Source organism: Dendropsophus ebraccatus, chromosome 8, assembly GCF_027789765.1.
Source record: "Dendropsophus ebraccatus isolate aDenEbr1 chromosome 8, aDenEbr1.pat, whole genome shotgun sequence".
Lineage (NCBI taxonomy): Eukaryota > Metazoa > Chordata > Amphibia > Anura > Hylidae > Dendropsophus > Dendropsophus ebraccatus.
The window spans coordinates 54,428,515-54,448,313 of record NC_091461.1 but is presented as its reverse complement, the minus strand read 5'-3'; the positions used below and the strand labels follow the sequence as shown (position 1 = coordinate 54,448,313).

The 19,799-nt window shown below is 43.2% G+C and overlaps 1 protein-coding gene across 1 annotated transcript in view; it reads right to left on the bottom strand.

Moving 5' to 3' along the window:
* Positions 1-18,386, bottom strand: part of LOC138799354 (solute carrier family 22 member 15-like) — a 261,620-nt gene extending 243,234 nt beyond the window's left edge. Inside the window, exons 1-2 of the mRNA XM_069980394.1 lie at positions 18,362-18,386; positions 7,736-7,830 (exon numbers count right to left, since the gene is read on the bottom strand). The gene's annotated coding sequence lies outside the window, so the exon portion shown is untranslated. The remainder of the gene's footprint in view (positions 1-7,735; positions 7,831-18,361) is intronic.
* Positions 18,387-19,799: the final 1,413 nt, after the last annotated feature.

Here is a 19,799-nt window from a genome sequence, read left to right as displayed (position 1 = left end):
CAAATTTTATATGGGTCAAGCTCATTTAGCATCCAAGACAAAAGTAAGAAAATGTGCCCCTACCCCCCACACTGCTGCGTCCATTTCCCTATCCAGTGTTCAGTGTTAGTCTGGGTTCACACTATGTTTTTGCAAAACATTTCTTTTTATCAGTTTTGCAAAAAACAGATGGAAAAACCTATGGGTTTGTGTGCATCCATTTTGCTCCGTTTTTCCGTTGACTTCCACTATAAAAACAAAAACAAAAAAAAAAATGGATCTTGTTTTTAACGGACAGAAAAATGAGGCTAAGTTTTTGTGTACATTAAAAATCCGTTTGATCCGTTTCTTTTTTTATAATGGAAGTCAGTGGAAAAACTGATGCACACAAATGCATAAGTTTTTCCATCTTTTTTCCATCCGTTTTTTGCACAAACTGTTGAAAAAAACGGATTGCAAAAAACGTAGTGTGAACCCAGCCTTATTGTCAAGCAGAAACTATACAGCATTACCCAGCTTTGGTCAATCTCAGGACCTCGATCACGACTGTTTGTTCTTTAACATGGGAAAATAAACTGGCTTTTAAAAATTATTGCCCCTTGTAGAAAGGCCCATAAGCAGCTATTTACTCAGCTCTTGCACCGCTTGTGGTTAACTCCCATAGACATAGACATGGTTGTCCACAATGAACACCCTATTTAAAGGGCTATTTCTACCTTATACATTGATGGCATATATACTGCTAAATGTAATTACAGCACAAGTACACCTCCCACCTACATGTGTAACTTACTGAGTATAAGGTGAGCGTTTCTGTAGTGGAACAATGTAAGTGAAATGCGAGCGTTTTCTGAATTGTTAGACTTACCGACATGTTCATTAGGGCTTAAATGAGATGTCAGATGCAGTGATAAAAGTGTCTATAAAGAGCACATTAAAAACCTTTGCTGACACTGACACAAATCACTGGATCCAAAGTCATACACTTAAAATAGAATGCATGGGCTTAATCTTTTATCTACAGAACAAGCCAACATTGGCTGCAGGTAACAGAAAGGACAAGGGATGAGCATTTTAAATGAACAAAGTGTTGTTCTGAATCCTTGGGACACCCTTTTGAAGAAAGGAGACATATTTTTAATAGAAACATCTATATTATTATAAAAATAGTGATTATACAAAAAGATTACTGAAGGTATATATAATGCTAACAGCTGCTGCCATATAACCAGGAGGGAACGGGAAGGCATGAACCTAATGCTAGACTCACACAGCTGTCCCTACCTATTGCCACAACTACCTTAAGTGGTAGTGGACAAATGGGCACTTCCGCCTGCTGTCTGGTGCTGCCCATCTGCAAGGTGCTGCCCTAGGCCCCGGACTATGGGTGCCTAGTGGTAAATACAGCCCTGCTTACTTTATGGACGGGAGATGGTGCAGAAGCTTGAATGGGTGCATATACAGTATATAGATAATATTTCTCCAAGTGTAATATTGAATAGTAAAATAAATATATGACTGTGTGTATGTAAAAGCATTGATACCTGTTTATGTGTTTCCAATAAGTTACAGAGTTGCTTATCGTGGGGAGGGCTAAACAACCTGTAAACATAATAACACCCAAGATATCATCCAGATTCATAGAGAATAGTACAGGTGAGAGAATAACATATCACTCTTTTACCACTTGAACATTACCAGCTACATTTCTTATATCTCCACTGAGCTCCTCCACATGGAACCTACTCATACTAAGAAAGCCAGTCCAGATAACTAGTGCGGTATGGTGCCAGGATAAGAAGTGCCATACACTACATAGATAACACAATGTCCAGATAAATAACGCATACTGTGCAGATATGGATTAAAGGGGGTTTCCCAAAACAGATAGCAATGGAATATTGTCATGATACCAATTTGTGGTCAGAGATCTAACTTTCCCGAAACCCAATCGCCCCACAAATGATGAATTTGTAGCATAATCCCCAAGTGCATACAGTTATCTAGTGCCAGTGTATGAATAATGGGTTAAATGAAATAATGTCAGGTAAAAGCAGCCCACTATTACATTAGCCACTGTCAAAACCGTTTTCATCTCTACCACAGCCGCCACAACTGCTCATACAGGATGTCACTGTCATTCTGACATAAAGTATGCTTCTACTTTCATGTGCATGTGTTTGTGTGTGTGTACATGCACATTGGCACACTAACTGTAAAACATTGTCCAGACTTCAGCATGAATTTAGCCATACGCTTACGAACTACCATGTAAAACAATAAATGCTTTATCCCAGACAGACACAAGATGGCAGCATGGTAACCATGTATTTTCTTGACCACTAAACAGAAAGTGTTAGCCCACAGGAAACAGTTTCATTGTCATAATAAAATAATTTTATTATCTCATGTGCAGAGCAGGCAATGATCTAATGGCGCCTACATTCTTTTTTTCACTGTCTCAAATAGACTTTGAGCAATGGGAAATATACAAACCTAAACAAAAACATATATATATTTCTAGAGGAATGGTACAACTTCTCTTTTTTCTTTAGGTCATAGGAGTACCTTTTATATTGAGAGAAGTCCCAGTTACAAGAGAGAGCATCCCCCTGTCAGGACATTAGTTAACTGAAGCTGTGCTGCGTTTGCTAAGAGAGGAAGAGGACAGAAAAGTTTTCAAGCTACTTATGTCTTCTTCTCATTGTCCCCGGCTGTCTGTGACTGCTGAGTACCTAGCCTACTCTTGCTAGCTTGCAGGAGTTTTAAACACATGCCAAAGGTCCTATATAAGTTGTGTATACCCTGTTTTCTCAAAAATAAGACATCCTCTGAAAATAAGACATAGCACATCTTTGGGAGCAAAAATTAATATAAGACCCTGTGTTATTTTCGTGGAAATACCGTAAGTACTTTGCACCTATTTTATGCTGAAATGTGTTTATTAACCCCTTCCCCCAATATGACGTCCAGGGATGTCATGAAAAGCAGTGCCAGAATGCATCATGACGTCCCTGGACGTCATGCCTTTTCTGCCTCCCCCCGCTCTCCCTATCTGAGATCGGGCATCGGGAGGAGGCTGTGTAACACAGTCTTCTCCCGCTGCCACTGCCCGGAGGGGAGCCGTGCTCCCCCCGGGCAGTTAACCCCATAGACGCCGCGGTCGTTGCGACCGCTGCGTCTATGGAGAGATCTGATGCCTCCGGCTGATCAGGGCGGCATGAGGAGGCTACGGACATTGCCTCCTCCTGCCACCTCTGCTGATCTCCTCCCCCAGCCTCTATCCTTCCTGCTCTGACCCAGTGCTGCTCCCCCCGCCCCAGTCAAGCTCCCTCTCCAGCTTCCTCTCCGTGCTGCAGCTCCCCCCGCCTCGATCCTGCTCCCTCCCCTTGCGATCCGCCCCCCCCCTCCTCCCCATGCGATCCGCCCCCCCCCCTCCTCCCCATGCGATCCGGCCCCCCCCCTCCTCCCCATGCGATCTGCCCCCCCCCTCCTCCCCATGCGATCCGGCCCCCCCCCCCTCCTCCCCATGCGATCCGGCCCCCCCCCCTCCTCCCCATGCGATCCGGCCCCCCCCCTCCTCCCCATGCGATCCGGCCCCCTCCCCTCTCCATCCATGAGATCAGCCCCCCCCCCCTGCCCCCACCTCCCCCGATCCGGCTTCCCATTCATCCACTTTTTGCAACCCCCCCCCCCCCCCTGCTCCGGCTCCCCCGTTCCCCGTCCCCCCCAGCTCCCTCCCTCTCCCTCCCCTGGCTCACCCCTGCCCGGGTCCGGCTCTGGCTCCCTCCCGGTACTCAGCTTTGAATGAGCTGTCAGCTGTAAAGCTGACAGCTCATTCACTATATCATGCATTACAGCACACATCATGTGCTGTAATGCATGATATATATATATCTGCAAAAGTAAACACACACAAATACATTAATTAATTAATTAATCAATTAATTACAAATTATTTAAATAAATACATAAATAAATAAATATACACATTCACCAACACTACCTTTATAAACGACCCCCTATAAATAAGATACACATATTTGGTATCGCCACGTCCGTAATGACCCCCTCTAATAACCTGTACATTAAATATACCACCCGATGAACACCATTAACCCCTTCACGTCAGCAATCTGTATATATATGTTCCTATTGCACATGCCCCGTGCAGTAGGAATGTACATATACGTTCCTGTTACTGACGGGGGTTTGTGATGAGAACGGGATCGCTGCAGGGACAGCGATCCCGCTCTCATCTGAGTGAAGCACCGGAGATAATGAGAATCAGCTGCGATCCCGCAGCTGACCCCCATTAACCCCTTAGTGACCGCCGAAACGGCGGTCACTAACGTGCCGATGCCGTCGCTGCATTTCATCTCCCCCCACCGTGAATCCACGGTGGGGGGAGATGAAATAAGTAAAATCAGACCCCAGATCAGCCCCCCTAGTGCCCCGATCACTAACCCCCCTCCCCGCGGCGGCCATCAGATCCAAGATGGCCGCCGCCATCACTGTGAACAGACTGTCTGTTCACAGTGATCTAAAGTAAAAATGAATGAAAGCCCCATGCTCTCCGCCACCGGAGGTAGCGGAGAGCATGGGGCAGTGATCGCTTGTACCATGTGCTCCAGGCACTTTTTATCCCCTGTCACCATGAATGATTGGTGACAGGGGATAAAAAGTGATAGTGTCCCCCCCCACAACCAGCCAGCTCTGAAAATTTAAAGTGACAGAGACCAATTTGGTCTCTGTCACTAAACTATGATTACTGTGATAGAAAATATCACAGTAATCATAGTAATACAGTGAAAATGAATGTATAAAGTACAAAAAGTGACAAACATACCAAAAATAAAACACACTTTTTATTATAGTAATAATTGCAGTTTACTCCTAAATTACCCCTAACCCCCGCAGATTACCCGTAACTACCGCACGTTGCCCGTAACCACCGCACGTTGCCAGTGACCCCCTCCAGATTGTCCGTAACCACCCCAGATTGTCTGTAACCACAGCAGGTTGTCCGTATCCACCCCACGTTGCCCGTAACCACCCCAGGTTGCCTCTAACCACCCCAGGTTGCCTCTAACCACCCCAGGTTGCCTTAACCACAGCAGGTTGGCCGTGACCACCCCATGTTGACCGTATCCACCCCAGATTACCCGTAACCACCCCAGAATACCCGTAACCACCCCAGATTAGCCGTAACCACCTCAGACTGTCCGTAACCACCTCCACATTACCCGGAACCACCCCACATTACCTGTAATCTAATTTTTTTATTTTATTTTAGTAACTGCGCTATTCTAATAACTATTACTAGCTGCGGTTTTGCTCCAGCAAATTGGCACTCCTTCCCTTCTGAGCCCTGCTGTGTGCCCATACAGTGGTTTATGCCCACATATGGGGTACCGTTGTACTCAGGAGAACCTGCATTACAGATTTTGGGGTACATTTTTTCTCCTGTTCCTTGTGAAATTTAGAAATTTCAAACTAAACCAACATATTATTGGAAAAATTCAAGTTTTTCATTTTTACTGGCCAATTTTGAATACTTTACTCTAATACCTGTGGGGCCAAAATGCTCATCCTACCCCAAGACAAATTCTTTGAGGGGTGTACTTTCCGAAATGTGGTGACTTTTGGGGGGAATCTATTCTGCTGACACTACAGGGGCGCTGCAAACGCACCTGGTGCTCAGAAACTTCTTCAGAAAAATCTGCACGGAAAATGCTAATTTGCGCTCCTTCCCTTCTGAGCCCGGCTGGGTGCCCATACAGTGGTTTATGCCCACATATAGGGTAACGTTCTACTCAGGAGAACCTGCATTACAGATTTTGGTATGCAGCTTCTCCCCTGTTCCTAGTGAAATTGAGAAATTTCAAACTAAACGAACATATTGGAAAAATTCGAGTTTTTCAATTTTACTGTCTTATTTTGAATACTTTCCTCTAATACCTGTGGGGTCAAAATGGTCACCACACCCCAAGATGAATTCTTTGAGGGGTTTACTTTCCAAAATGGGGTGACTTTAGGGGGGGGTTCTACTCTGCGGACACTACAGGGGCACAGCAAACGCACCTGGCGCTCAGAAACTACTTCAGCAAAATCTGAACTGAAAAAGCTAATTGGCGCTCCCTTCCTTCTGAGCCCGGCTGTGTGCCCATACAGTGGTTTATGCCCACATATGGGGTACCGTTGTACTCAGGAGAACCTGCGTTACAAATTTTGGGGTGAGGATTCTCTCATGTTTCTTGTGAAATTGAGAAATTTCAAACTAAACGAACATATTATTGGAAAAATTAGAGTTTTTCATTTTTACTGTCTAATTTTAAATACTTTCCTCTAATACCTGTGGGGTCAAAATGGTCACCACACCCCAAGATGAATTCTTTGAGGGGTGCACTTTCCAAAATGGGGTGACTTTTGGGGGGGTTGTCTTCTGCGGACACTACAGGGGCACTGCAAATGCACCTGGCGCTCAGAAACTTCTTCAGCAAAATCTGCATTAAAAAAGCTAATTGGCGCTCCTTTCCTTCTGAGCCCGGCTGTGTGCCCATACAGTGGTTTATGCCCACATATGGGGTACTGTTGTATTTAGGAGAACCTGCTTTACAGATTTTGCGGTACTTTTTTTCTCTTGTTCCTCGTGAAATTGAGAAATTTTAAACTAAACGAACATATTATTGGAAAAATTCGTGTTTTTCATTTTTACTGTCTAATTTTGAATACTTTCCTCTAATACCTGTGGGGCCAAAATGCTCATCCTACCAAAAGATGAATTCTTTGAGGGGTGTACTTTAGAAAATGGGGTGACTTTTGGGGGGATTCTGTTCTGAGGACACTACAAGGGCTCTGCAAACACACCTGGCGCTCAGAAATTTCTTCAGCAAAATCTGCATTAAAAAAGCTAATTGGCACTCCTTCCCTTCTGAGTCCGGCTGTGTGCCCATACAGTGGTTTACGCCCACATATGGGGTACCATTGTATTCAGGAGAACCTGCGTTACAGATTTTGGCATGCTTTTTTTCTCATGTTCCTTTTGAAAATGAGAAACTTTAATCTAAACGTATATATTATTTGAAAATTTTCATTTTCGATTTTTTACGGCCTAATTGTGAATACTTTCCTCCAGCCCCTGTAGGGTTAAAATGCTCATTATACCCCTAGATTAATTCTTTAAGGTGTCTAGTTTCCTAAATGGGGTCACTTATGGGGGTTTTCAGGATACCAGACTTCTAAATCCATTTAAAAAAAGAACTGGTCCCTAAAAAAATCAGTTTTGGAAACTTTCACAAAATGTGATAATTTGCTAATAAATTTCTAAGCCTCATAACACCCTAAAAAAGTAAAATATGTGTTCCAAATTATGCCAGAATAAAGAGGACATATCGGTAATGTGATTTATTAACTAATGTATATGCTAGGACTTCCTTTTTTAGAAGCAGAGAATTTCAGAAGTTCATAAAATGCAATATTTACTAATTTTTCATGATATTTTGATGTTTTTCACAAAAAACACACAAAGTAGTGACCAAATTTTGCCACTAATATAAAGTGCCATATGTGACGAAAAAACAATCTCAGAATCGCTAGCATACATTAAAGCATCACTGAGCTATAAGCGCATAAAGTGAGACAGGTCAGATTTCGAAAAATGAGCTTGGTCATTAAGGACAAAACAGGCTGCGGAGGCAAGGGGTTAAATTTCCAATATGTTCCAGAAAGAAGAAGAAAAAGTTGTGGCACTCACCCATGTTGATTGATACTTTTATTCCAAAACATAGCCAGGGACAAAGCAAGGAGACAAGCAGCCATTGGGTTGTGTGGGCGGGCTACAGCTGAGATCTGAAAATTGAAAAAAAGGTATTTTTGGCAAAACTCCTTCCTACATCTCCTTTAGGATCTTCTCTAACCCCCCCTCCCCCCCCCCCATTTGATTTGATTTTAGTTAAGGTAATCAAGGTTCATGCTATTTCTCGTTTATAAATATAATTTATGAAAATAAACTTCATTTTTTTTAAATTGGCAAAATCTAACCCAGATGTAAATCCCACTAGATTTCCCCCTCCCAGAGCTCGCTGTAATAAGTTACCATAAAGCTCTTGTATATTTTTTAGACCCCACCCTAAAGCCAACTCAACAGACTAGCCAAAATGTAGAGGAAGGTATTCGAAATGGCCAGACCTCCCATATCTTTATTATTTTTAGAGACTGTGTAACTTTATTCTTAGATATTTCACCCTCAATAGAAGGTCTTGATTTATAAAGTCAATTGTGTAGAAATTTTTTTTACCTGACCAAACTAGACTATTTGAAACCACATTCATTATTTGTTCACGTAAACAGCATTTAATCAGTACTTTTTGACCTTTCATTGAAAGAGGAAATGTTTTCTAGGGTTTTACTTCTTGTCTACATTTAGCTATAACCACATATAACTCAATATACATTTAGCATCCCTACAGAGCTGGATTCCTAGGTATACACTATTCCTCTGAGGCACCAGAAAGGGTAGGTTAGCCAAATCTATCTATCTATCTATCTATCTATCTATCTATCTATCTCCTTTCTAACTATCTAGTATACTGATGAAGATGATATAGCAAATACAGTGGGGAAAAAAGTATTTAGTCAGTCACCAATAGTGCAAGTTCCACCACTTAAAAAGATGAGAGGCGTCTGTAATTGACACCATATGTAGACCTCAACTATGGGAGACAAAATGAGAAAACAAATTCAAAAAATCTCATTGTCTGATTTTGTAAGAATTTATTTGCAAATTATGGTGGAAAATAAGTATTTGGTCAATAACAAAATTTCATCTCAATACTTTTGTTGGCAATGACAGAGGTCAAATGTTTTCTGTAAGTTTTCACAATGTTGGCACACACTGTTGTTGGTATGTTGGCCCTTTCCTCCATGCAGATCTCTAGAGCAGTGATGTTTTGGGGCTGTCGCCTGGCAACATGGACTTTCAACTCCCTCCAAAGGTTTTCTATAGGGTTGAGATCTGGAGACTGGCTAGGCCATTTCAGGACCTTGAAATGATTCTTATGAAGCCACTCCTTCGTTGCCTTGGCGGTGTGCTTTGGATCATTGTAATGTTGAAAGACCCAGCCACGTTTCATCTTCAATGCCCTTGCTGATGGAAGGAGGTTTGCACTCAAAATCTCACAATACATAGCCCCATTCATTCTTTCATGTATCCGGATCAGTCGTCCTGGCCCCTTTGCAGAGAAACAGCCCCAAAGCATGATGTTTCCACCCCCATGCTTTACAGTAGGTATGGTGTTTGATGGATGCAACTCAGTATTCTTTTTCCTCCAAACACGACAAGTTGTGTTTCTACCAAACAATTCCACTTTGCTTTCATCAGACCATAGGACATTCTCCCAATACTCTTCTGGATCATCCAAATGCTCTCTAGCAAACTTCAGACGGGCCCGGTCATGTACTGGCTTAAGCAGTGTGACATGTCTGGCACTGCAGGATCTGAGTCCCTGGCGGCGTAGTGTGTTAATGATGGTAGGCTTTGTTACATTGGTCCCAGCTCTCTGCAGTTCATTCACTATGTCCCCCCGCCTGGTTCTGGGATTTTTGCTCACCGTTCTTGTGATCATTTTGACCCCATGGGGTGAGATTTTGCGTGGAGCCCCAGATCGAGGGAGATTATCAGTGATCTTGTATGTCTTCCATTTTCTAATTATTGCTCCCACAGTTGATTTCTTCACTCCAAGCTGGTTGCCTATTGCAGATTCAGTCTTCCCAGCCTGGTGCAGGGCTACAATTTTGTTTCTGGTGTCCTTTGACAGGTCTTTGGTCTTCACCATAGTGGAGTTTGGAGTCTGACTGTTTGAGGGTGTGCACAGGTGTCTTTTTATACTGATAACAAGTTTAAACAGGTGCCATTACTACAGGTAATGAGTGGAGGAAAGAGGAGACTCTTAAAGAAGAAGTTACAGGTCGGTGAGAGACAGAAATCTTGTTTGTAGGGGACCAAATAATTATTTTCCATCATAATTTGCAAATAAATTCTTACAAAATCAAACAATGTGATTTTCGGGATTTGTTTTCTCATTTTGTCTCTCATAGTTGAGGTCTACCTATGATGTAAATTACAGACGCCTCGCATCTTTTTAAGTGGGAGAACTTGCACTATTGGTGACTGACTAAATCCTTTTTTTCCCCACTGTATAGACTCTTAGAATTTTATTATATTTACTTGGTGAAAAAGGGCTTAAAATATAACTTTTATTCTTTACTCATAAAAAAGAAAAAGCAAAGAAAACAAGATCATAAATTGACTTACGCAGCCATCACAAATTACACCATGGGAAGCTTTAGTAAAAGTTAATAGTAGTTCATATGTTTATGTAGGTAAAGATGCAGGGATATTGCACTTGTCTCCAGTACATTTGTGTAATACTATGCACTTTCCTGTTTTTATTGCACTTGTTCACATTAGTAACATGCGTTTTTTGTAAAATGCTTACATGTCCTTTGAATTCAGTTTAATATTGTATATTTTTCACACTAGAGTGTATATGCAAAGTAACTGAAGATGTGTGCTTCCCTTTTTTTATTGTCAGTCATTTGGAAGCACCTTATATATGATGAATGGCGGGCCAACGCGTTTTAATTTGCGGTAGTCTTCAGAGGTCTTTCCGCAGTTATGATTAGCAAGGACTCATTGCCGATGTCAGGCTTCATTCACGGTTTCTGGCTCAGATGGTGGCCACACACTGGTGAACTGGTGTACTATTTTTTTTTTGCTATCTATCTATCTATCTATCTATCTATCTATCTATCTATCTATCTATCTATCTTCCTGGTAGACATCAAGAGTATAATCTGCAGCACTCTATAGTAGTGAAAAAATATATGAAATTTATTCCATCAAAAAAAAAAGAAAATTTGACAAAAAAGTGCAGCATAAAACAAACAACCTCTTGTCATCATTATCAAGCGTGCTAGTGGAACATGCAAGTGTCCTTAATTAGTGCTAGAAAATCATTGGTCATCATTGAGTGCTCAGTTACTGTATGTTCAGCTGTATTCACATTCAGTGCATCTTTCATCACCAAGGGTTAACAAGTAAACCTCAAGGTTCGCAATATTGGGCTATGTTCACTAGCACGCTCGATAATGATGACGAGAGGTCATTCAGACGTCATGTTGTTTTATGCTGCAGTTTTTTGTTAAAATTTGCTTGTTTTTTAATGGTATAAATGTCACATATTTTTTTCATTACTTTGGAGTGCTGAGGATTATATACTTGATGTCTACATGGAAGCCGTGGATGGGAGATATCTGCTGGCACCAAACATATAGACTGCTGCTTAGCATGGTGCTGCTTGGATATTGTATGCTATCTATTTTAGGATTATATTATATATTTAGGATATTCACTTTTCTCTGAACTAGTCCACCAATTAAATTTACAATATCTCCCAACAGCAATACCACACTGTATGCATACATCATGATTATTTCAATTAAATTATGATATCGCAAACTTTTATTGTCTGATTTCTCCTAACAGTAATAGCCAAAAATTCTATCAATCTTATAAATCAATGCTAACCCATTGCTAAACTTTGTTTTTAAACATCCCCCATTCTATGCTGGGTCAATTTATTGGCAATTATTTTGGCAAAAAAAAGATACCAGAATTTTTTAAAGATATTACTATGCACTTATTAGTTCCTATCTAATAGTGTTCCCTGTTATGTCTTGTTACCTATTAACTGCAGGATGGCACACAAGGCTGGAAAACTTGTAGCTACGAGTAAGAATCAGATCAGTCCAAAATTTGTTAGACTCAGTGGGTTTCTCCTGCTTTTATACATGTATTTTCTTGGACCCATGATGTGATGTTTTAATAGACATTCAATCAAGACAGTTTCCCTTTAAGACTATGTTCACATGTCGTATAGGACCGGCCGTTCCGTGACCCGTCTCTGCAAAGATCATCCCGGCCGGTACTGCCGGCCACAGTGACCTTTCCGGCCACAGTGTTCTGATGCAGGCGCATCAGAGCGCGCCCGCGTCAGAACTGTTATAGCCCACAGTGAAGCGAGCGGCCGGAGCCGCTCACTTCATTGTGTGAACTGACAGGTCTTTCTGCGGCCGCAATTCACTCAATTGCGGCTGCAGAAAACTGACGTGTCAGTTCTTTGTGGAGCGTATACGATGTGTGTACAATCCGGCCTGGATCCCATAGAAGCTAAGGCAGTGTACTAACTATGTGTGCTATTGCTTCAGTCTGCTAGAGGAAACAACTGGAGAGTCAGGGCGAGTTTTTTTATCATAGCAAAATAAAGGTTATGTTTTAACAGCGCTCCTGTCAGGACTGGCAGGCGTAGACAAGACAAAAGACAGTGGGCCCTAGATCTGAACCCACCCACTGTCACCTGCCTACTTGCCTCAGTCGACCCTAAACGGTCGCGGACAACCACGGAGTCGGTCCCTACACTGCGTAGGTGGATACACAAAACGTAGACAGACAAACAAAACACAATGGAGGATAGTCAACTAGCAGGGTCAAAACCAAACAGACAACGCAGTACAAAATCAGAAGGAGAGCGGATAGTCAAATGTCAAGCAAGAGGTCAGAACACGGGCAGAGCAATAGCAAGGGGATTAGGACAGGGAACGCTGGGAAAGGAGCAGGGGAGCTGGGACTAGTAACAACTAATAACCAGCAGGGAACAGAGGATCTGACTGCTTTTATTCCAGGAAAAAAGACCAGGTCCAGCAGCTGATTGGAGCAGCCCAGATCCCAGCATCAAGCTCAGCTGAACAGACCTAGCAGTGCAGTAACCCCTACACTGCCAGAAGTCTGACAGGCCAGGCAGGTGTGGCTGAGAAGTGAAACACAATTCAGACACAAAACCAGTGCAACAGCAGACATAAACTCAGCGCTTCCTTGGCCGCCCGACATGGACTGAGGAGCGCAAAGTCACATTCCTAACAGTACCCCCCCTCTTATGAGGGGCCTCAGGACCCTCACCCAAAGGACCCGGCCTGGAAGGGTTACGCATGTGGTATTGTCTAACCAGACGAGGTGCATGCATGTCTTTGCTCGCCACCCAAGTCCGTTCTTCCGGACCAAATCCCTTCCAGTGTACAAGATATTGTAGAGAACTCTGGACCCAACGAGAATCCAGAATTCTCTCCACCTCGTATTCCAGTTCACCTTGGATGACCAAGGGAGCAGGGGAAGTAGACGGCAACACAGGGTTAACATATTTCTTTAACAGTGATTTATGAAAGACATCATGTATTTTCCAACTCTTAGGTAATTGTAACTGATAAGACACAGGGTTAATGATTTTCATAATTACATAAGGACCAATGTATTTAGGAGAAAGTTTACCAGACGGGGCTTTTAACCTTAAGTTTCTAGTAGAGAGCCATACCTTATCCCCCACCATATATTCTGGGCCAGATATACGTTTTTTATCAGATTGTTTTTTAAAACTTTCTTGGGCTTTAACCAGGTTCTGAAGAGCCTGGGCCCAAACTGTGCACAGTTTATTGTAGATTTTTTCAGCAGAAGGGTTAACAGATTCGGCAGCATGTACTGAAGAACATCTAGGATTAAACCCAAAATTACAAAAGAATGGCGACATCTTGAGGGATTGACTTTCTCGGTTATTAAGTGCAAACTCAGCTAGAGGCAAGTACTCTTTCCACTTGTCTTGTGACCCTGCAACAAAACATCTTAAAAATTGTTCCAGTGATTGGTTGACCCTCTCGGTTTGACCATTGGATTGCGGATGAAAGGCGGAGGAAAAAGACAAAGTAATACCTAAGCGACCACAGAATTCCCTCCAGAATTTCGATACGAATTGTACGCCCCTATCGGATACAATATTTTCAGGGACCCCATGCAGACGCAAGATATGGTTAATAAACAGGGAAGCTAGGGTACGAGCGTTAGGGAGTTTACTAAGAGGAATGAGGTGACACATCTTGGAAAATCTGTCAATGACGACCCAAATCACCGTTTTCCCCCTGGAAGGGGGCAAATCGGTGATGAAATCCATAGAGACATGAGTCCAAGGTCTCGCAGGCAGTGGTAAGGGTTGAAGCAGACCCTCGGGGATTCTGCGAGGTACCTTGGACCTGGCACAGGTCTCACAGGCTTCTACAAACAACTTAGTATCCCGAGCCCACGAGGGCCACCAATAATGTCGTGATAACAGATACTGAGTGCCAGCTATGCCCGGATGACCTGCCAACACTGAGCAATGTGTCTCCTCCAGTACTCTTAAACGAAGGTTAGGAGGAACAAAGAGCTTATTCTCAGGGGTGTTCTTAGGGGCCAGGGACTGAGACTCTACCACTTGGGCAGCAAGATCGGGCTGTAGAATGGCTACCACAACCCCGGGAGCTAAAATAGTCTCTGATTCCCCACTAGGGACATTGCTGGTCTCAAAGCTACGGGACAAGGCGTCAGCTCTTACGTTTTTGGAACCAGGTCTGAAAGTTATTTCAAAATCAAAACGTGTGAAGAAGAGAGCCCATCTAGCCTGGCGAGGAGTAAGACGCTTAGCCTTGTCTAGATACACCAGATTTTTGTGATCAGTTAGGACCTTGATTTTGTGCTTAGCCCCCTCTAGAAAATGTCTCCATTCATCAAATGCCCATTTTATGGCAAGGAGCTCCCGGTTGCCTATGTCGTAGTTGCATTCAGTTTTGGAGAATTTCCTAGAGAAGTAAGCAATAGGTCTGAGATTGGTGAGTGTCTCTGGACCCTGTGAAAGAACAGCTCCCACCCCCACCTCCGAGGCATCCACTTCAATCACAAAAGGTTTTTCGAAGTCAGGTTGAGTCAAGACCGGAGCCACCGAAAAACATCCTTTAAGCTTGTCAAATGCCTGAACGGCTTCAGGAGTCCAGTGTACCAAATCAGCCCCTTTCCTAGTTAGATCAGTTAGGGGTTTAGCAATTACAGAAAAACCCTTGATAAATTTTCTATAATAGTTAGCGAACCCCAAGAATCTCTGTAATGCTTTAAGACAATTAGGGCGCTCCCATTTTTCAATAGCTGACACTTTTAGAGGGTCCATACAAAAAGAATTGGGTGTGATTCTGTACCCCAAAAATGAAACCTGAACGCCGAACAGGCACTTTGACAATTTTGCAAATAAATGATTTTGTCTTAAAAGTTCCATAACCTTACGGACATGACAAATGTGTGAGGACCAGTCAGGAGAGAAAATCAATATGTCATCCAAATACACCACTACAAATCGTCCTAGGTATTCACGAAATACATCATTTACCAAGTGTTGAAAGACCGCGGGCGCATTGCATAATCCGAAGGGCATAACAAGGTACTCGAAGTGCCCCTCGGGAGTATTAAAAGCGGTCTTCCACTCATCACCCTCTCTTATCCTGATCAGATTGTAGGCCCCTCGCAGGTCAATTTTGGAGAACCACTTAGCCCCAACAATCTGATTAAACAAATCAGGAATAAGAGGAAGAGGGTGCTGGTTTTTCACTGTAATTTTATTTAGCTCACGATAGTCAATACAGGGGCGCAGGCCCCCATCTTTTTTCCCCACAAAGAAAAATCCCGCACCCATAGGAGAAGAAGAAGGGCGAATGTGGCCTTTACGTAAACTATCTTTGATGTATTCACGCATTGCCTCTCTCTCAGGCCTAGACAAATTAAAAATTCTTCCCCTCGGATACCTGGACCCTGGAACCAAATCAACAGCACAATCATATGGGCGATGTGGCGGTAAGACATCTACTGCTTTTTCATCAAACACATCTGCAAAATCTGACAAAAACTCAGGGATCTCTCCTTCAACCGGAGAACAATCTGCAACATTCAGCGCAACACAATGCGAAGCACAGTTAGATCCCCATTTGACCAATTCCCTGGTGGACCAATCAAATGTTGGGTTGTGTTGTGCCAACCAAGGTAACCCCAGAATAATGTCTGAAGACAAATTATCCATAACTAAAAATTCCAATGACTCGAAGTGAATAGAACCCACCCTTACATCAAGAGAGGGAGTTATATATTTCACCTTACCCTGAGCCAATGGGGTAAAATCCGCTCCAGTAATACTCAGCGGGCACTTAAGCTGAAGCGGACATACCCCCAGAGAGGACCAGAACCCAGAATTAATAAAATTAGCAGATGCCCCAGAATCCACATGGGCAAACCCAGAAATACATTTTTCACCTAAAAATAGTGAAATGGGCACCATTAATTTATTTTTCATATCGAGCGGTACCTGTGCGCCTGAATGACCCCCTCGACAATCATTCAGGCGCTGGAGTTTTCCGGCGGTGATCCAGGTCTGGATGTACATTCCTGTACACGATGTCCGGCCTTGCCACAGTATAGGCACAGATTGTGCTGTAGTCGATAGGCCCGTCGGGTCTTAGCATCTGTCGCTCCAATTTGCATCGGTTCTTCTTGAGATAGTGACAGGGGAGAAGAAGACTTAGAGAAGGAAGCAACAGATGATGGGGCTTTGAACGAGTCAGAGGTTCCCTTTTCCCTGCGTCTGTCCCGCATACGTCTATCAACCCTTATAGCTAAGGTCATGGTTTCCTCCAAGGTCTCTGGAGGGGGGTAGGCCACTAGCAAGTCCTTCAACTGGTCCGCAAGACCCAGCCGAAACTGATACCGCAAGGCAGAATCATTCCAGGTGGACGGGATACACCACTGCCGGAACTCTGCGCAGTAGTCTTCTACTGGTCTCTTACCCTGACGTAAGGAGGTCAGTTGGCGTTCGGCCACCGCAGTCCGGTCAGGGTCATCATACAACAGCCCTAGGGCTGAAAAAAAATAATCAACTGAAGTCAACTCAATTGCATTGGGAGGTAAGGAGAATGCCCATTCCTGCGGTGGGCCTTGCAGAAGGGACATGATAATTCCCACTTTTTGGCTCTCATCCCCAGAAGAGCGAGGACGGAGCCGAAAAAATAGTCTACACCCCTCTCTGAAGGATCGGAAATCCTTCCTATCTCCCTTGAATTTTTCAGGGAGCTGAACAGGTGGTTCTGGAGGTGTGGGGGTTGTCATGGTTACCTGACGGGGTGTAGCCTCTTGTTCTTGGACCCACTCAGCAAGTCCCTGAACCAAAGTGTTCAGGTTTTGCATCTGTTCCATCAGCGCTTTCATTGGATCCATGGGGAAAAAAAAATCCCAAATGGTATGGCTGGTTATTCTGTCAGGACTGGCAGGCGTAGACAAGACAAAAGACAGTGGGCCCTAGATCTGAACCCACCCACTGTCACCTGCCTACTTGCCTCAGTCGACCCTAAACGGTCGCGGACAACCACGGAGTCGGTCCCTACACTGCGTAGGTGGATACACAAAACGTAGACAGACAAACAAAACACAATGGAGGATAGTCAACTAGCAGGGTCAAAACCAAACAGACAACGCAGTACAAAATCAGAAGGAGAGCGGATAGTCAAATGTCAAGCAAGAGGTCAGAACACGGGCAGAGCAATAGCAAGGGGATTAGGACAGGGAACGCTGGGAAAGGAGCAGGGGAGCTGGGACTAGTAACAACTAATAACCAGCAGGGAACAGAGGATCTGACTGCTTTTATTCCAGGAAAAAAGACCAGGTCCAGCAGCTGATTGGAGCAGCCCAGATCCCAGCATCAAGCTCAGCTGAACAGACCTAGCAGTGCAGTAACCCCTACACTGCCAGAAGTCTGACAGGCCAGGCAGGTGTGGCTGAGAAGTGAAACACAATTCAGACACAAAACCAGTGCAACAGCAGACATAAACTCAGCGCTTCCTTGGCCGCCCGACATGGACTGAGGAGCGCAAAGTCACATTCCTAACAGCTCCTTCTTGACTGCATATTAATATTGGCTAAGGAGTGTATATATATACTATATATATATATATATATATATATATATATATATTTTTTTTTTTTTTTTGGTGACACGTGACAGGATATACGTGTAGGAATACAGTTTTGACAACAGCATCTTTATGGTTAAATAGCTGGTAGTATGGAGCAGGCTTTAACACACCCCCTTAACTGCACTTTTACACAAATAGTCATGGGTCGTTAAGGGGTTAACTAAACTATTTTAGAAATTTAAGGGATATTTGAGGGATTACTGGGTGTAGAAACATTTTCAAATAAAATTTAAAGGCATTCTGAAAAAATATATTTTCCCTAACAAAACTCTCATCTATTGGTAAAAATGGCTACAAAGAGCATCTCTTGCCCCGGAGGACCTGAAAAATCTTTTTATTAAAAAACTCATTGATTTTATTGTGAACAGTGTATTGCTTTAAAGGAGAAGTCCAGGGTTGCACATTTTTTTTAAAACAGCCGCGGAGGGGATGGCTGAAGAGAACAACAGGCACTTACCTCCCTGGCTCCAGCCCCGGGGTCCACTGTCCTCCGCTCCAGTTCCCAGTCCCCCGGGCGCTTTCTGGTCTGAGCCGGAACCCTGGACATGACATGTCAAGCCGCTTAGCCAGTCAGCAGCCGTAGCAGGGTCCCACTGACTGGACTTCTCCTTTATAGCTGAGAACTGTTACAAAGTGCTTCAATGTTTAAAGGAGAATTCCGGGCACAGACATTTTTTTTCAAAACTGCCAGGGAGGTGGTGGGTGAAAAACAACAACATACAATTACCTACCCGGCTTCAGCATTGGTGTCTGCTGTCCTCTGTTCCGGTCTTCGGCAGCTTTGTGGTATTAGTGGGGAATGACATGCTATGTCAGACCCACTCACTTGGAACATCACGTCCCAAGTCCCCTCTCTAGACCAAGGGGATCGGGGTCCAGAACGGAGGACAGCGGACACCAACATTGAGGCCAGGGAGGTAAATGCATGTTCTTCACCCACCTTCTCCATGGCAGTTTTGAAAAAAAATGTCTCTGCCAAAATTCTTATTTAACTATTGCCTCTAGTATACACAAATGTTATTTGATGTCTTTTAACCTGTTTCCCCCGAAAATAAGACATCCTCTAAAATAAGGCATAGTGGAGGTTTTACAGGATATATATATATATATATATATATATATATATATATATATATATATTTAATTTTTTTCTTATTCAACAATAAGTGTAAATTCTCCTTCACAGAAAAATAAGATGTCTCCTGAAGACATAGTGCATGTTTGGGAGAAAAAATTAATATAAGACACTGTCTTCTCTTTGGAGAAACATGGTACCTGTTTTTATTGTTGGGCTGTGTGTCAGCTCCTGAAGCCTATGTCCATCAGGGGCCACAAACTGCCATATTACCAGTATTGCTGTCCCTCCAATGTTTTATGACCATTAAAGATGAGCAAACCTAATACACACATCCAAATTCTGCAAACACCGGTAATCAAATGCCGCAGGCTGAGGTTCAGACAACCTAAGCATGCTCAAGCTTACCATAGCTGACCATATCCTGGCATGGCGGGAGGGACCAGTTTAGTAACATTTACAGAGGTGAAAAATGGTGCTGACATTAGATGACTTTGCAAAATAATATACATTGAAGCAAATATGAATATAAGAATGCAGGGGAGGAAACCTCCAGATACCAATTGTTATACATAATGATATTTGACTGTGCAATAACCTTGGAGCTTTGGGGATCTCACAATGAAACCTAGAGTCAGAGAACATGGAGTCAGTCTACAGAGAACAAAAAGTACCAGAAAACATCGGTAAACAGTTTTCATTTTGAAAGTTAGTTCCAAACTGAGAATTTCAGCAAAACGATACATATATTAACCTTGAATGAAGCCAGTTTGTATTATCACAGAGAAAAGTCATTTATCTCTCCTCTTTTGTTTCCAGC